General features: G+C 41.2%; 1 protein-coding gene across 1 annotated transcript in view; it reads right to left on the bottom strand.

Annotated features, from left to right (window-relative positions):
• LOC122758930 (RNA binding protein fox-1 homolog 1-like) overlaps positions 1 to 9,241 on the bottom strand; it is a 319,477-nt gene extending 310,236 nt beyond the window's left edge. The window contains exons 1-3 of the mRNA XM_044013335.1: positions 9,048 to 9,241; positions 8,656 to 8,720; positions 8,361 to 8,561 (exon numbers count right to left, since the gene is read on the bottom strand). The gene's annotated coding sequence lies outside the window, so the exon portion shown is untranslated. The remainder of the gene's footprint in view (positions 1 to 8,360; positions 8,562 to 8,655; positions 8,721 to 9,047) is intronic.
• Between the last annotated feature and the right edge of the window lie 6,220 nt (positions 9,242 to 15,461).

Consider the following 15,461-nt stretch of genomic DNA (forward strand, 5'->3'; position numbering starts at 1 on the left):
TATCCTTACAACACCTGAGGTGTCAGGCGGAGAGAGAAGGTCCCAAAGCCCTCCACTAGTCATTTTAATTAACAACCCCATTTTAATTAAACATTGATTAGCTGCTAATTAGCCCCTGATAGCTCCCAGATGTGAGTGGGAACAGGCAGGGAGAATGACAGGCAGGGGGGCAGGATGAAGGATCTGTGGCACGACCAAATTGTGTTGGGGATCCCCCGAGGCCTGAATGTTTTGTGATTATTTCTTCGATTATAAATGATGCCTTTGTGTCACATTCCTCCTAAATGACATTGCTTTGATAGCTCCCGGATGACGGACACGTGGAAGATTGAGCGTGTGCGTGTGCGTTCTCATCAAATTTAGGCAATTTTCTGCCACTGCAAAGCAATAAATACATTTTTAAAAAGCGGCAGAGCTGGCGGCTCATAAATGAAAGTGAGTGTGGGTAATAAGAGAGCTGGTTTGTTGTGGGGGGAAAATCTGCTCTAAGTGAAGGTTCTGTCAGGGATCTTGCTATTAGACCCTCCTCAAGTCGACACCAACTCAAAGTCTGACTCTCACAATAACGGAGTGTATTTCTCAGCAGAGGACGTATGAGTCTCCGTGCTTCCTAAGCATAAAGTGCACATCAGAAAACACTATTTGTTTCCAGTCTGCCCTAAAGCCTACATTTTTTAATCATAAACAGAATACATAAAGCATGTGCTAAATTGATTACAAAATTAATTTCCATAGCATGCAGTGTGCACTTTGTAGTGTTAAACTGCAAGTGTGGTGGGGGGGGAGAAAAAGAGAATCAGCACAACTGTGTCGGTTTTTATCCAGTCCATTTGAAAACACCACAGCTTTACTCAACAACTGACAACACACCAAAAGCTGTGGTTTATTACCAGCCAAATGGTACATGCATTATTTGGCAGTCATGCAAATGGAGGCACATCAAATAAAGTCAGTAAATAAACGCACAACCATCACAGAGGCCGAAACTCATGAATAATGAATACTGTCATCCGCCTTTCAATTAGTTCTGTGTGCTTTGACTCAACCCTGTACATGTGTGTTTCTCTATGTGTGTGTGTGTGTGTCACACTGAATGGGCCTGAAGCATCAACTGCCAACATCAACAATTATACAGTATGTGTTATCATGACAACCACCCATGGATTGGGCCTTTCCCCACCATCACTTTCTCCCTTTGTCACCGCGTGACACATGTAGCGGTGTTTGCGGAAGTCTTACTCACCGCTGTCAGCAACACGCGGTGAAGTTACACATGGTATAAATAGAACGATGATGCATGCATGCATGCAAAAAAAAAAAAGAAAAACAAGCACGACAAAGACATTACTGACATAATTACTTTTCAAAGTGACGGGTGTGTTAATGAGTATGTAGCAAGAAGGTTCTGACTTTAAATGGAAACCATAAGTTTGAATGGGAGCATTCCTTTTTTTTTATGCAGGTTAACCTCAGTAATGGTTGGACGGATGGACATCATTTTAGGATATATAACTCCCTAACTATAAATTGATAGTCACTACAACTTGAGATTTTGTTTACAATCCCTCAGTGCATGATAAATATTATATAGACAGTTAGAGTAATGTCAAATTTGAATGCCCAATCAAAGCAGGTCCATTAATTTCAACCATGTTTGATAGTGATTATGACTGAAAATAACAATTAGTTGCATAATTGATTAATCTGACGATTCTCCCAGGGAAATTATTAATCAACTGGTCCATAAAGTGTCATAAAATGGCATAGAATTGTCAAAAAAAAAGCATGTCCTCAAATGTTAGATAAAAGATATTGAGTTCACATCATGGAGGAGCAAAGAAACCAGAAAATATTCACATTTGAGCTATAAATCCATTCAAGTTTGAGTTAGTAACTAACTGATTGTTAAGGCAGTGGATGCAAAGGTCTCTGGAACGAAGAGTGTTCCTTCTATTATTTATCATAAACATAAATAGTGAGGAATGAATAAAGTTGTCTGCGTCTCATGATTTGTAAAGCACAAAGGACAGGTGGCCTGAAGATACTTCAACACTATCACAATGTTTTTTTTCATTTGGTGGTGGCCAGCTGTAAGTGACCTGTAAATGAGGAGTCAGCTGAACCCACTCCTTGAAAGCTCCTTGAGATCTTTGATAGTTGCTGGAGCCGTTATTAAGTATTTATTTTTATACGCCTCACCTCTGGACCTGATCTACCTCTCCATCCACCAAACACAGCATCTCTGTAGTTTGCTGTATTGACTCTACACTGTCCAACCCCCCCTTTAAAGTGGAGCAGATGTCATGGGTTTGTTTTGGTCACAGCAGACAGCTGAGGGGTGCCAGGTTCTGATCCTCTTGTTTTGGTCTGGAAGGAGTGGAGGAGGGGGGTAGGAAATGGAGGGTGAGCATGAGAGGAGGAAAATCAGCCCAGAGTGAGGCACTCAAAGTGGGGAATCACATCACAAACTTGTATTGATCCATGTTCCTACACTGCGTTTGGTGAGAAAAGATAGAGTAGACAGTTAATGAGTGTTTGAATGGGAGGGAAAAAGCGAGACGAGGTGTGTGTGTCTGTGTGAGGAGAGCAAATGAGAATCAAAGATGACTCGACTGAATTTCCCTTGAATGAAGTATTCATTCCAACTGAATAAGTGGAATTGATCCGCTCATATTTACTGCGGAGGAATGCTGTGCTTTATATAAATCAAGATTTTAATATCTTTAATGCCTCTCAAAGACTGTTGCGCCCGCTGATAAAAACATATTGAAAACCAATTTGACAATATTTCTTTTTTCGCTTTCTCACAAGTGTGTGTGTGTGTGCGCGTGTGTATCTCTCATGCGCGCGCACACACAAGCACCTACATGTACCATATACACTCTCCTGTCCCCCTCTCTGTTGGTTAATATCTCCCAGGGATCAGCAGTGATTACAGGCCCAGCGGTGCAAGGCGCCGCAGCGAGATGGCCAACGGAAAGATCGATTTCTGTTTTTACCGACTTAATTCAATGCGGGCTATTTAAACTGGCAGGGCAGGGAGAAATTAGATTGTATTTGCTGGGTATAGATTTTTGTCCTGTGAAGGCAGCAAGAGCAAAAGAGGAAGGGAGGAGTGGGGGGTGGGGGGTTGTTTACAAGGCCCGACTCACAGTTAGTTGCTCCACACACGTACCCAGGTAATCAGAGAGAATTACCTTCCATTGATTATTCAATATTTTCCCAGATCATGTTGTTTTCATCACTACTAAAAGTCTTAACAGGTTATTGATACCTGGGGCGGGGCACGCCACACATACACCAGTATCATGTAATAAAGCAGGGAGGGGCGTGACCGGGGAAAAAATATAGTGAGAGTGAAACCAAGTTGAAACAGATGAAGATAATGAAGAGATTCCTGGTGCTATGAAGCTTTACTTAGATTCATCTTTGATCATTTTTTTATTATCCTCTCTTTCTCTCTTCCTCACCCCCGTCCAATTAAAAGGATTATGGAGGACGAAATGGATGTGCATACTCTTCAGTGATTATTTAGTAAAAGTCCTGTGTGTGTGATTAGTGCAACACACATGCAAGAACACACTAGTGTCCGTGTGTGTGTGTGTGTGTATCCTGTGACTGCACATGTGACATAGTTTACATAATTGCCCTTTCATAATGTAATCCAGTTGTTGCATTGTTGACAACAAAATTTGTCTTATAGGCTGAATTTATTAAATGTGATGACTATAATTTGTCCCTTAGAAACCAGTTATAAGCTGGTGACCCAGATTAAGGTACTTCATCCTGTAGGAAAAACAGTACAGGCTTTTTAATTGGACTTTAGCCAGACTTTTTACTTGAAGTGGAATTTACATATTTTTTTGTAGCCTTTATATTTGCATTTGAAAATCATTGCTCACATATTCATTTTGAAAATATTAAATATACTACAGTGACAATACACTATGTAAAAACAATAAACATGACCGATTGTGATATCACGCAACACACCTAGAGCACCAAAATGTGTTCATAAAAAGTAAGCTATAAAAACTGTATAATTAATTTCACTCATTTCCATACAAATCAAATATTTAACCCTTAAATTGCTTATTTTACAGTCTAAAAAAAACACAATAAATGTCAAATCAGGTTAACACACCCAGAGCACCAAAGTGTGCTCATAAAAAAATAATAATTTTTTTTTTAACTAACATCAGTCCTCATCATACACATCAAACATTAAATGCCAAGTTTTTGTAATGATGCATCAAAAATAGTGATTTGGGTGAGTTTCAATGAGCACATTCAGGTGTGTTAGCATGAGTATTTTAGTGAACCTTGTTGACAATAGACTAAAAATAAAACTCAAAAATGCACAACCTGGCATACAATATGTATGAAAAAAGGATAAAATATTCTAGAAATTAAAAGCCAAAAACACAAAAATGTGTCTAGGTGTTTAAAGGTTAAAATAGCACAAAACAGTAATGAACCTGTAATTAGGCTAATTAACATATGTCTTTTATTAATTACTCAAACGTGTTTGAGTGTAATTTTTTTGTGGATCATGCCCATTTTTGTTTCATAGGTGCATGGACAGATCACGAGCCAACAGCCTAAATATTTTGAAGGAGCAAAAGCAGCTCCAGTGAAAGCCGCCAACAACTATCAAAATCTGTTTATGAAGAATGTATACTTGGCATTTGCTCCATAAATGCATAATAGAGGAAAAGTCAAACTTGGTTAACAAAAAGGTTGAATTTTATATAAACTGTGCTGTTGGAAAAGGGGTACGATGTAGGACACCAAAATGACAAGTTGTAAAAGACAGATTCAATTAAATTCAACCGATAATCAAGTACAGTTAGTCGAGTTGGAGGTGGAAAGCACAGGTGGATGACTTGTAAAAAGCCCAATGATTGAATGGGGGATGTGTGCCCAATAACAGCTCAGCTGTTCAGTTCCTGTGTGTGCTCATGGAGATTTTTAATGAATCTCTCTCTTTGCCTGAGGAACCAAGTCCAAAGAGTGTCTGTCTGGAGGGGGATGGCTCACAGATGATATTGCCTGCACGCTTCTTGGCTGTGGCGGAGTGCAGCTGATCGATGGGGGCAGTTTGCAGCCAATGATCTTCTCGGCTGAGTGAATGACGCGCCGCAGCCTCTGCATAAATAAACACTTACTGCAGAAGTGCTGCAGCGACAGATTGATGCTTAAAATACAAATTTATTTTAATTAAACACGCAGGACAGGAAGTAGGTTTTAATGTGGCTAAAGCTGGAAGAAATCAGCAAATAAGTCTGCACTGATCTATGAATAAATGCGGGTGCTTCTTACAGTATCTCCTAATTTATTCCGTATGAAAAGATTCTTCTTCAGTTCATTAAATCCCCTCAGTATCTAAAGGGATAAATCTGCTGCCTCTGAGAAGAGCTACACCATTTACACCAAACTTGTTTATTTTAAATAATGTGACAAAGCAGACAGTTTTCAATTTGATGTGAAGGGCATTACATACTGGAATGGTCCTTTAAAGAAGCATTACCTTGAGTAATGTTGTATTGCCTCGTGTGATGGTCTGAATGTTATTTCGTAAGCTCCCAGGTCTTTGCAGACGTGAAAAACTGCTGACAACGCATACAGTTTGAGTGAGCGTTTAATTAGCTTGGAGAAGTGAATATAAACACAGAACATCAGCAGCTCTCTCGTGTGAGCGTGTCAGAAGTCTGCAGCACGCTGACAGGCAGAATGACAGTGAAGTGTAAGTGTATTGGACTCTCTAAAATGGAAACTACTGCCTCTCCACCGACTCGCAGCCATTGTGTTAACCACTGTCTGTCACTCCTCTCAGCTGAATGATTTGCAGTGACACCTGCTTTCTTCCTGGACCGTAAACTACTCATGTTTTGCTTTAAAGCTCACAATGAGTGAATGACTCCGGATAGATACTGAGATTAAAAGAACAGGTGTTGCATCTAAATCAGGGGGGAAAGTTGTAAGCGCTGCAGTTTTCAGAGAAAAAAAAAATGTATTTCAAGGAATTAATCAAGACCGGCAACAGTTTGGATTCTTATAAAGCTGCGGGTGTAATGTCATGTGCAGGAAATCTATATTGAACAGTCACGCCTGACGTTATTTACTGTGTGTGTGCTCATATCACAGAATTATTGATACATGTGTGACCATAACTCATCGCCCAGAACCCATTTCCTCAGCAGATCCAGGTGGTGACCTAGGTCATTCTGCCTTTAACTGCCCCTTCTATTCTGATTACACACCGTCAGCCTTGGTTCTAATGGCTCTTAACATACAGTCGTAGTCATTTGTATTCATAGTATGTAGATGAGTTGCTCCTCGGGCCTTCAGACGAGGCTGCAGGGAGACAGAGTACTAATGTCTGCTTAACCTTACATAACAGACCCTGACCTTCTGGGGCAGTGGGGGGGAGAGGGGGGGGCACAGAATGTGTATTCATGTAGCAATCGAGCACCTTGTTGTGCACCTGAACATGTGTGATGCTTCTGAATGGGAGCAACACTGCATTGTGTAAGAATGTGCATTATGTTTCAAACATGGAGCCTTTTAATAAACATGAGCAACACAGGTCCACACAGACAAGCCGGCTGCAATTTAAAGCCACATATTTAAACACTGCGCTCAACCTTGTCTTTTCACCAGAGCTATCACTGACCTCCAAGATGAGAAAGTGATTTGATCACTAAAGGGCAAAAACAACTAAACTAAATGTATTTAAATTTATTAACTAAAACATATTTATGGGTTTGATTTCCTTCAGATGTGCACTTGAAATAGTGCCTTATATTTGAATGACAATAAACAGTCTGTCTAGGTGTAACACAAACATTAATATTTATGTGTAGATAATGATCACGTCCATTTATTTTACAGGTTCCAGCATATGCTGTATGTTGAATTGTTGAAGAGTCTTCGAATGTCATGTCATTGAAGATTTGACATGTTTTACTCACTGAAATAGACAGTAGGTTCCCTGAAGGGATACTTTCGGTCCTTTCAGTGTGACTGTGTTCATAGTATACATACTGTATATAGAGAATTTAAAGTATTGTATGGATAGTAATATTCTTCCCATACATTCAGAATGAAAAAAGGTCATTTCAAAGCGAAACCTACAGACCATATTTCTCTCTACAAGCAGCAACTTAACAAGTTACTATATTGCAAAGGGAAAGCAATCAGCTCCCCCGTTTTTAATGCTTTCGTTTATATGGCGTGTAGTTTGGTAGCATAACAAAAGGGGAGAAGGTGAGAGCTTCTGACATGTGAGCATATGTCTACGGTTGTGTGTGACACAGGAAACAAGGATACAAAGAACTAGACAAGAGGTGCAGGGGAATAAAAGCAGTTAAAGATAAAGTAACCAGAGCTGGGCAGGAATTCAAAAATTGGTGGGATATTTAACAATATCTGCGCATCTTAATGTCTAAAACTCCACAAACACAGCCATACTCAGGTGTACGCTTTGGCAGCTATACACCCTGAATGACAGACACACACAGATAGATACAAACTTAATGGATTATATGACAGTCCAGCAGTTACATTGAGATTGCCAATTAGATTTATTCATTATTAATCCAAAGTGGCATTCTGGATCGGCCCACCTTAACGCCATCCACACCCTTTCTCTGAGCTATTCTCTAATGTACGCAACAGTCTGGGTTTGAATCAGGCAGCGGACAGTGGATCCCGGGCTGCAGTTTGCACAAATTTGTAACACTGCCACTGCCGTTTGAGCTGAAGTGACATCTAAGGAGAAAGCAATTGATTTGGTTCGGATTTAGTGTAATCTGGACCCGGCCAGGCCTCGTCAAGACATTAGAACAAGGAGCATTCTGTGCTGGCTTGTGTGTGGTCATCACGGAGTCACTCTTTCTGTGACAGTCTATATGATTAATAGCACCTTTCACTACAGTAGATGCTGCTGGTTTTTTTTTCCCCCTTCTCCTTTTTTCCTCAGTTCTTCTGCTGCCTTGAGGATTAGAGAAGTGACAGCAGTGGCAAAGATAAGCATAATCACACGTAGGGGCAGATGCGCGCACGCACAAACACAGATATACTCGGACGAAACTGTGAAAATATATTTAAAGATTGCCAAGCAGACGCGCACAAGCAAACACTAAAACGACGACACATTCATACACACATACGGAGAAAAAGATAGATCCACAGTGCAAGCAATCACCTATGGATTCAATGTAATCTAGAGCAAGGCAGTCTTGCCAGACTTGTCAAGGTCTTGTACTTTACACAAGCTGTGTCCTTGGATAAAACAGTAGAAATCAATAAGAAGTCAGGCAGACGTGTGTTATGTTGACGTGACAGCACTTACTCACCCACCAGAGAGACGCTGCTTCAGCTCCTGGCAGCAGTGGCTCAGATTTGGGGCTCCAGCACTCGTGGTGGGACAGTGGCGAGGGGATCATGGTCCTGACGAGATTACAGCCCGTCCAGTGTGAGGAGGCATCAGGCCTATGGAGGCATGAGGAGGTGGCAAAAAGTTCACCTTTTTCCATCTATTGACACAAGCAAACAATCTGTAAATAATGTGACATCACAATCACATCAAAAACATTATAATTTATGATGTGTTAAAGCTTTAATGCACCAATAAATCAATGTATAACTCACTCTCAGGGTTACAGGGGTTTATATGTGGAGACGATAATCACACAGAGGTCAGCTTCAACCACTTTCTGATTAAAATGAAACAAAAGAAAGCCTCGGTCATCTGCTGCCTCTCAGTGGCACACTTAAAACAAATCCATCTACACAAGCACTGCAAATGATAAACCAAAGGTAAAAGCTAAAAACCCAACAGTATACTGATGTGCAATACATGGAACATGCAAACCTGCTTCTGTAAAGTGGGCTCCTGTTAATTCACATTAATATAAAACAGTTAGACAGAAGGTAGCCAGGGACAAACAGATGGTCAGCTACAAACTATAGGCTTGAAGTATTTCCAAAGCAGCACAACAGAAGAAAAGGCAGAGCAGGTACACACAAAGAGTTTTACTCACTTGAAAGCTAAAAGCAAAAAAGGCAAAAGTTCTCCAAAAAGAGAGTCCGAAAATTATGAATCCATAAAAATATCTGAAATCAGGAGGACAGATATCTGTTATCGCCACAACAGAAAATTCCGTGTGCAAAACTGTAAATAAGGTGACAAAAAGCACGAGCCAACTGATGGCGGAGGCTAACGACACACAGGTGGAACCAATCAGGGCGGGGCCGGAAATTGTGTAGTCACGTGAAGTCAAGCTGCGACAGAGACAGGAAGTAAAGCGAGAGATAACGCACAAGACGGAAACTACAAAATAAAACACAGTAGTAAAGCGAGACAAAAATAATACATGCATTATTTAATAAATGTAGAACTTTCAGTGATTTTGGAACAGCTGCGAGATGTTTTCTACGGCACCATGGGGGCTTGCAATGTTGCAAACGGACCACCAATTAGTAATTTGAAAAAAAAAAAAAATGTATACTGCACCACCTGTTGTCAATAGACAAGTCTGGGAAAATCAATATCGATTTCATGCTGATTTTGACATTGAAAGTACTGTTTGTTTTTTTATTTGCGCCACGTGATCCCATCACGAATGTACATTTCTTAGACATTTTTTAGCTTCAGCTGTGGCCACACCAATTAGAGCAAAGGACTGGCACTCGCTGTGGTTAGTAAATATATTTTGGCAGAGAAGCAACCCTAAATTGACGCTTGACAACCGCCCATAAATCTAAAACCACCTGTGTATATTCATAATGAATAATACAAACAAACACTCCAAAGAACAACTTGATGTCAATATGCCCCCATGAAAACTTCCTCTCATCAATAATCTTCAATAAACTCTGAGAAGAGCAATTAGAAATCCCTCCACTGATGATTATTCATCACAACCCATGCAAACGTTGATAGTGCAGAAGTGCTGCTGTAATTGAAGACAAAGGGTTGGGCATAAATCCTGGTACTGAGATAATGAGTGAATCTGGAGCAGATCAATTCGTCTCAATGATCCCCATCTCCAGCTATGATGGATTACTGCCGGATCGCTCACTGGCCCTTCATAAATCACTGCAACAGGCCTCGGCCCTCCGCCGGAGCTGTGAGGCTCATTAGGTGAGTTAGTTAACTCGCTCAACATGAGAAAACTGAGAAACGCTCATCTGGAACATGGCTAACTGACGCAGGCTTTGTGTTTGCAGGTGTTACGCTTTGAGTAAGTTGGCTCCGGAAGTTTGCAGGAGGTGAGGGGAAAGTGTTTTTGAACAGACTGGACTTCCGAGCTCCGCCATCAATCAGGGGAATAGGGAGCCCGAGCAAAAACACAGTGAGATGAAAAGCGAGCCACAGAATGGGATCTGTGGAAGCCGCAAAAACATTAACAGCTTTGTATTAATCTTACTTTCCTCCCCCAAAACGCCAACAACCCCCCTTCAAGGTCACTCTCCAATCACATTTCAGACAGCTCCGGCGCTCCCATTGGAATGCACCTCGGCAAATTGACGAGTTTTCAGGGTGACGCCAAAACCCCAAAGCCCTCTCGCCCACCCGCTCCACAAATGCACCGGTGTCTATTACAGGGACAGAGCCGGCGATAACGAGCGCGGTGTGTCTGACCTCTGTGATCTAAGGAGCTGTGTGTCACTGTTAAATGTTTCCCCAGCGTCCTGCGGAGGGCCAACACAACCCAGCCAGACACACACACAAGGTTCCCGGCTAATGTAGGTTGTGGAGTGTGCGGGGAGGGTCTTAGGATGTTAGATGTTAGTTTACAGGCAGCCTTGTGAAACCCGTACAGTCATAAACACCCTGCTGCCATATGCGGCATGTCCCACTCTTCTGACAAAAACAATAAATAACAGTCATCACATTAATATTATTTGCTAACACATGTCTTGGGATTATATGATGAAAAATAAATGCAAGCAAATACGTGTGAATATTTAAGAATTGCATGTGTCGCACAATTTCAATGATGAAGAACAGATAATTATTCAGCTTATTTTTATAGTCTCAATACGTTCTCTACACACTGCTGACATCAAAGAACGTGCATGATGATTCACTGGCAGCTTGAGGTTTTAATCACGCTGACCACAAACACACCGTATGCCGATTGTAATGTGAGGAGGCCGATACGACTCGCGTCAGCGTAAAAACAAAGGTGGATCTCAACTTTCACAAAGTGCCGTGAAAGAACTGAATCTGTGCAGACGCGTTCGACTCAGTCTTACTCTTTTTTCTTTTCTTTTTTTTTGTAAAGAAAAAAAAACTTAAGAAAAGTGAAAAGTAGAAGAAAAGACAGTGTCTGGCTGAGCTGTCATCAAGAAAAATGATGATGCCACCATGAGGTTCCACAAGGAATTTTCCAAAATTCACACTGGGCAAGTGTTTTCCAATTACTCAGGAGCGAGGTGGATTAGACTGTCATGCCACAAAACCATCTGTGTGTTTCTATGTTCTTGTCAGTAGTCCTCGCGGAGACCAAAACCTGGTCCTAATGAGAATTTCTGAGAGAACTGGTTAGGTTTAGGGCTAAGATTTGAATTGTGGTTAGGGTGAGGCATTAATAGATAATGGTCAAGGTTAGGGATAACACTTACTTAAGGCTGTCCAAATGAATAGAAAGCAGTGTAGTGTCCGCAAAGAATAGCTGTGCAAACGTGGGTGTGTATGTGTGCGTGTGAGTGAGAGAGAGAGAGGACAAGAACATTTAGGAAAAGGTGAACAGAGAGCACAGTGAATAGTAAAGAGAAGGACAGCACACACACACACACACACACGTACAAACAAAACAGGAAGAATAAATGCTCACTTAAGCCTAGCCTCAGCTGCTGTTTCCATAACAACTAATTAATCTGGTGCTGGCACAAAATTAAAACCTAAGACTGCAAGCTGAACGCATTGAGCTCATGCCAACACACACACACACACACACACACACACACACACACACACTGTGTACATACACTTTGTTTCCGTTTAACGCAGCCATACTTACCTGATACCCCATAATATTATTGCCGCAAATAAAAAGGCTCTGCTAGAAGACATTGAGCAAAGTCACTGACAAATAGTCGTGACTTACTGGCACTCGCACTCGCTGGGTTCTGGCGTTTAAAATGTACGTGTTTGGATATAAATTTCTTGCTGTAAGTCAATTAGAAAAATATTGTGCAGCAATCAAATGTATTTCTGATATCTGATCTGATCTTTGATCTCATTGCTCCCTTAAAACATAACACTTTCTCGTTCAGGTTTTCTGTTTTGCACTAGCCATCCATCCATCCATCCATAGTCTGCTTCAAATTTCAAATTTAACACACAAAATCTGGAGTTCAAACATGGGAATGAATGAATAAACTCAGTCACAGGACATTTACTGGCCTTTTTATGGTTAAAATAAGCAACAAAAAAGATTGACATTTTTGAGGTTTCGGTGTTAGAGGGTTAATTTAGTCCACATTTGAGTTTAGGTCTGCTTAAATCTCAGCACTCCCTGCCACAAGCCTTTCAGCCACACTGCCTCCATACCCCGAACTGTGAAAGCTTTAGGAATTATTGGAGACAAACTGTGTTGTCGCACTCACCTGAGGAAACCCAGAGTTAAAACACACAGACAGGCACACACTCTGAGACGGACAAACAGGAAGGTGCTGAGCTGACCCACCTCTCTCTCTCTCTCTCTCTCTCTGCAGACCAAACTTTATCATAGAACGACTTTAATAAGAAAACAAATGACAAGCTCAAGGAGAAGCCACAGCCACAGGAAAACAATTTACTGTCCCAAAGAACAAAGCAAAGAAGAGGGAGTAAAAGATAACACAGATGAAGGAGAGGTTTTTCCAAGTGTTGGCACGGACTTGATATCAATAGAAAATAGTTACCGAGCCTTGCATTACTGTCAGGCAGCACTAAGGACAACCTTGAGCATGAGGGCTGAGGCTAGCTGGGCTTTAGAAGAGTGAGACTGGCAGCTTGGAAATAAGAATTTGCTTCTCTGGTTTTTGATGAATCCTGAATATATTGTGGTTGACATTGGCAGAGGTGTGAGATGATAACCCTAGATTAGAATACAGGTGTCATTTGCACAAATAAACAAATGTTCCAAATGTTTCAAGTAAATTATTAAGCTTACTCACTCAATATTATGTACATGTATGAGTATAATATAATATTAACACTCATGTACGTATGAGGGTTTACAGTAAGTCCTTCAGCACTCTCACTCACACTTGACTGTCTCAGTGTTGAGACGAGGTTGGGTTCATTTTAATTACTCTTGTATGAAGATTTTCTGCCGCATGAAAAATACAAACCAGAGGGTGAAGCTTGACTCTGCGTGTGTCTGAAGAATAGAGTGGTACTTGTCACAGGTCGGGGCGTCAATTTCATACATATTTATGTTGTTACTGCCATAAATCTACGGAAGAGTGTTAGTGCCACATGTAAAAAAGAAAAAAGAATGAAAGAAAGAAAGAAAAATAAATAAAACAGGTCAAAATTCTGAGATTAAAGTCAGAATTCTGAGATTACAGTCAGTTTAGGTCAGAATTCGGACTTTTACCTCAGAATTCATGCCATATAAATCCGTCTTAATCGACATAGATTATTCAGTAAGATTATTTCTTATAGTTCTAGAAGTTTAGAAGTAGTGCTACCACAACAAGACAGACAATGTTGACAGTACTGATGTTGACTGAGGTCTCACATTCTTTATTTAACAACTTCTGCTGCTGCTGCGTGATGTATTGATTTTATTATGGCGAGGTCACGTTTGTTCCCGCTGTTTCCTTCAAAACCTTTATTCTTACCATGGTTTGATGACGAGAGAAAGCCACTCTAGGCTGAGAATAGCAATTTGAGTTTGGGACACTTGGCATTTATTACTTCTAATGCAACTCTCTCTGGGGTTACATCAGAATGCTACTTGAAAAACAATAATGTAGTGGAAAATTGAGGCTCAGTCTTATTTATTACAGGTAAACTCAGCCCCCCCCGATCAGAATGGATCAAATCCGTATGGGTGTCATCTAAGCAGTCGCTCCAGTGGAACGGATGCACCATAAAGATGATCAGTTGACGTGGAAATGGTGCAGAATCACATCGACGGTCAAGGATGAAACATGCTTCACACACCTTTCCATTTCCCTCCCAGTTCTTCAGATCAGCGTGGTTATGAAGCCAAACGCTGAATCGGTACAGCGGAGCACCACACTCTACTGACTCCTGCCCCGGGCTATAAACAACTCAGCAACATCCACCCTTCACTTCCCCTCCCCACTTCTCTCCCATCTTCAAATTCTCATTTCTATACATCTTTACCCTCAGTCCTTGTCCTACGCCTGCCCTTCTACCTTCATACTGAGGACAGAGAGACAGAGAGAGAGAGAGAGAGAGCAGCCTGCTGTCAACAGGCACCGTGACCTTCTGGAGTGGAGACTGAGAAGACGGAGCGTTGACATGGGAGGACCCCCAAATCGAAGAGGTCCATGGAAAAAAAGTGGGCGTGGGTTACATGGTTGCAGTTGTGGTCTTGTGGGAGGGATGCAGAGAGTGTGCAGAATGAAGGGGTGGAGGGGGGGGGCGTTGAGGGTAAGTGTGAAACCTCACTGTCTGTTTTAATATTCCCGGCAGAGGGAGAAACAGACAGAAAATCGATCGTCTCATTTTTTCTCTGATATGAAAGTTAGACAGAGGGCTGAGCGCCGAGTCCCCCTTCTCCCTCATCCACCTTGAAAATCATCTTGTCTCTCATCTGTAAGTCATAGAGACAGAAACAGCGTGTCTGAGTGAACAACCAGGGAGAGAATGAGAATGCAAGGTGAAAGGATCAGCCCCGTGTATATCTGTATCTTTTCAAGCATGACAAGTAGTATCTCATACGGCTATTTCCTCTTGCTCTCACTCAAGTAGTGAAAGTTTGAAGTGGCGGGTTTTACATTTGTGTCATGTTGGTTTGACCGTGGCCTTTTTATATAGATTAATAAAGACTAATCCGTCCAAAAAAATCTAAATCTAATCTAAATCATCCATATTTACAATACAGGTGGGCTGGAAAGGTGCAATAAATATAATAAATAAAATAAAAATATGCAATATTTCAGAGTTTGAGCAGGAGCTGCCTTCATCTCATTCCGACTGAATTCTTTTCTGATTCCAGGTCCACAGCTAGAGGTATACCGTATCTGTTCCAGACATCAGACATCATCTTCACAGGAGCGCACAGGACAACTTGAGGTCGAAGTATGATTTGACCACAGAGAGCGGTGTGAAGGCAAAGAGCGCTCACTCTGCAGCCACTTCGAGAGACCAAAAACTTTCCGCCGGAAATGAAAATGAATACTCTACTTAAAGACCCCACTTAAAAACACTATAGTTGTACGCGAACACCAGATTTTGCGTGTTAAATTTGAAATTTGAACAC

This window comes from Solea senegalensis, linkage group LG18 (genome assembly GCF_019176455.1).
Source record: "Solea senegalensis isolate Sse05_10M linkage group LG18, IFAPA_SoseM_1, whole genome shotgun sequence".
Taxonomy (NCBI): Eukaryota; Metazoa; Chordata; class Actinopteri; order Pleuronectiformes; family Soleidae; genus Solea; species Solea senegalensis.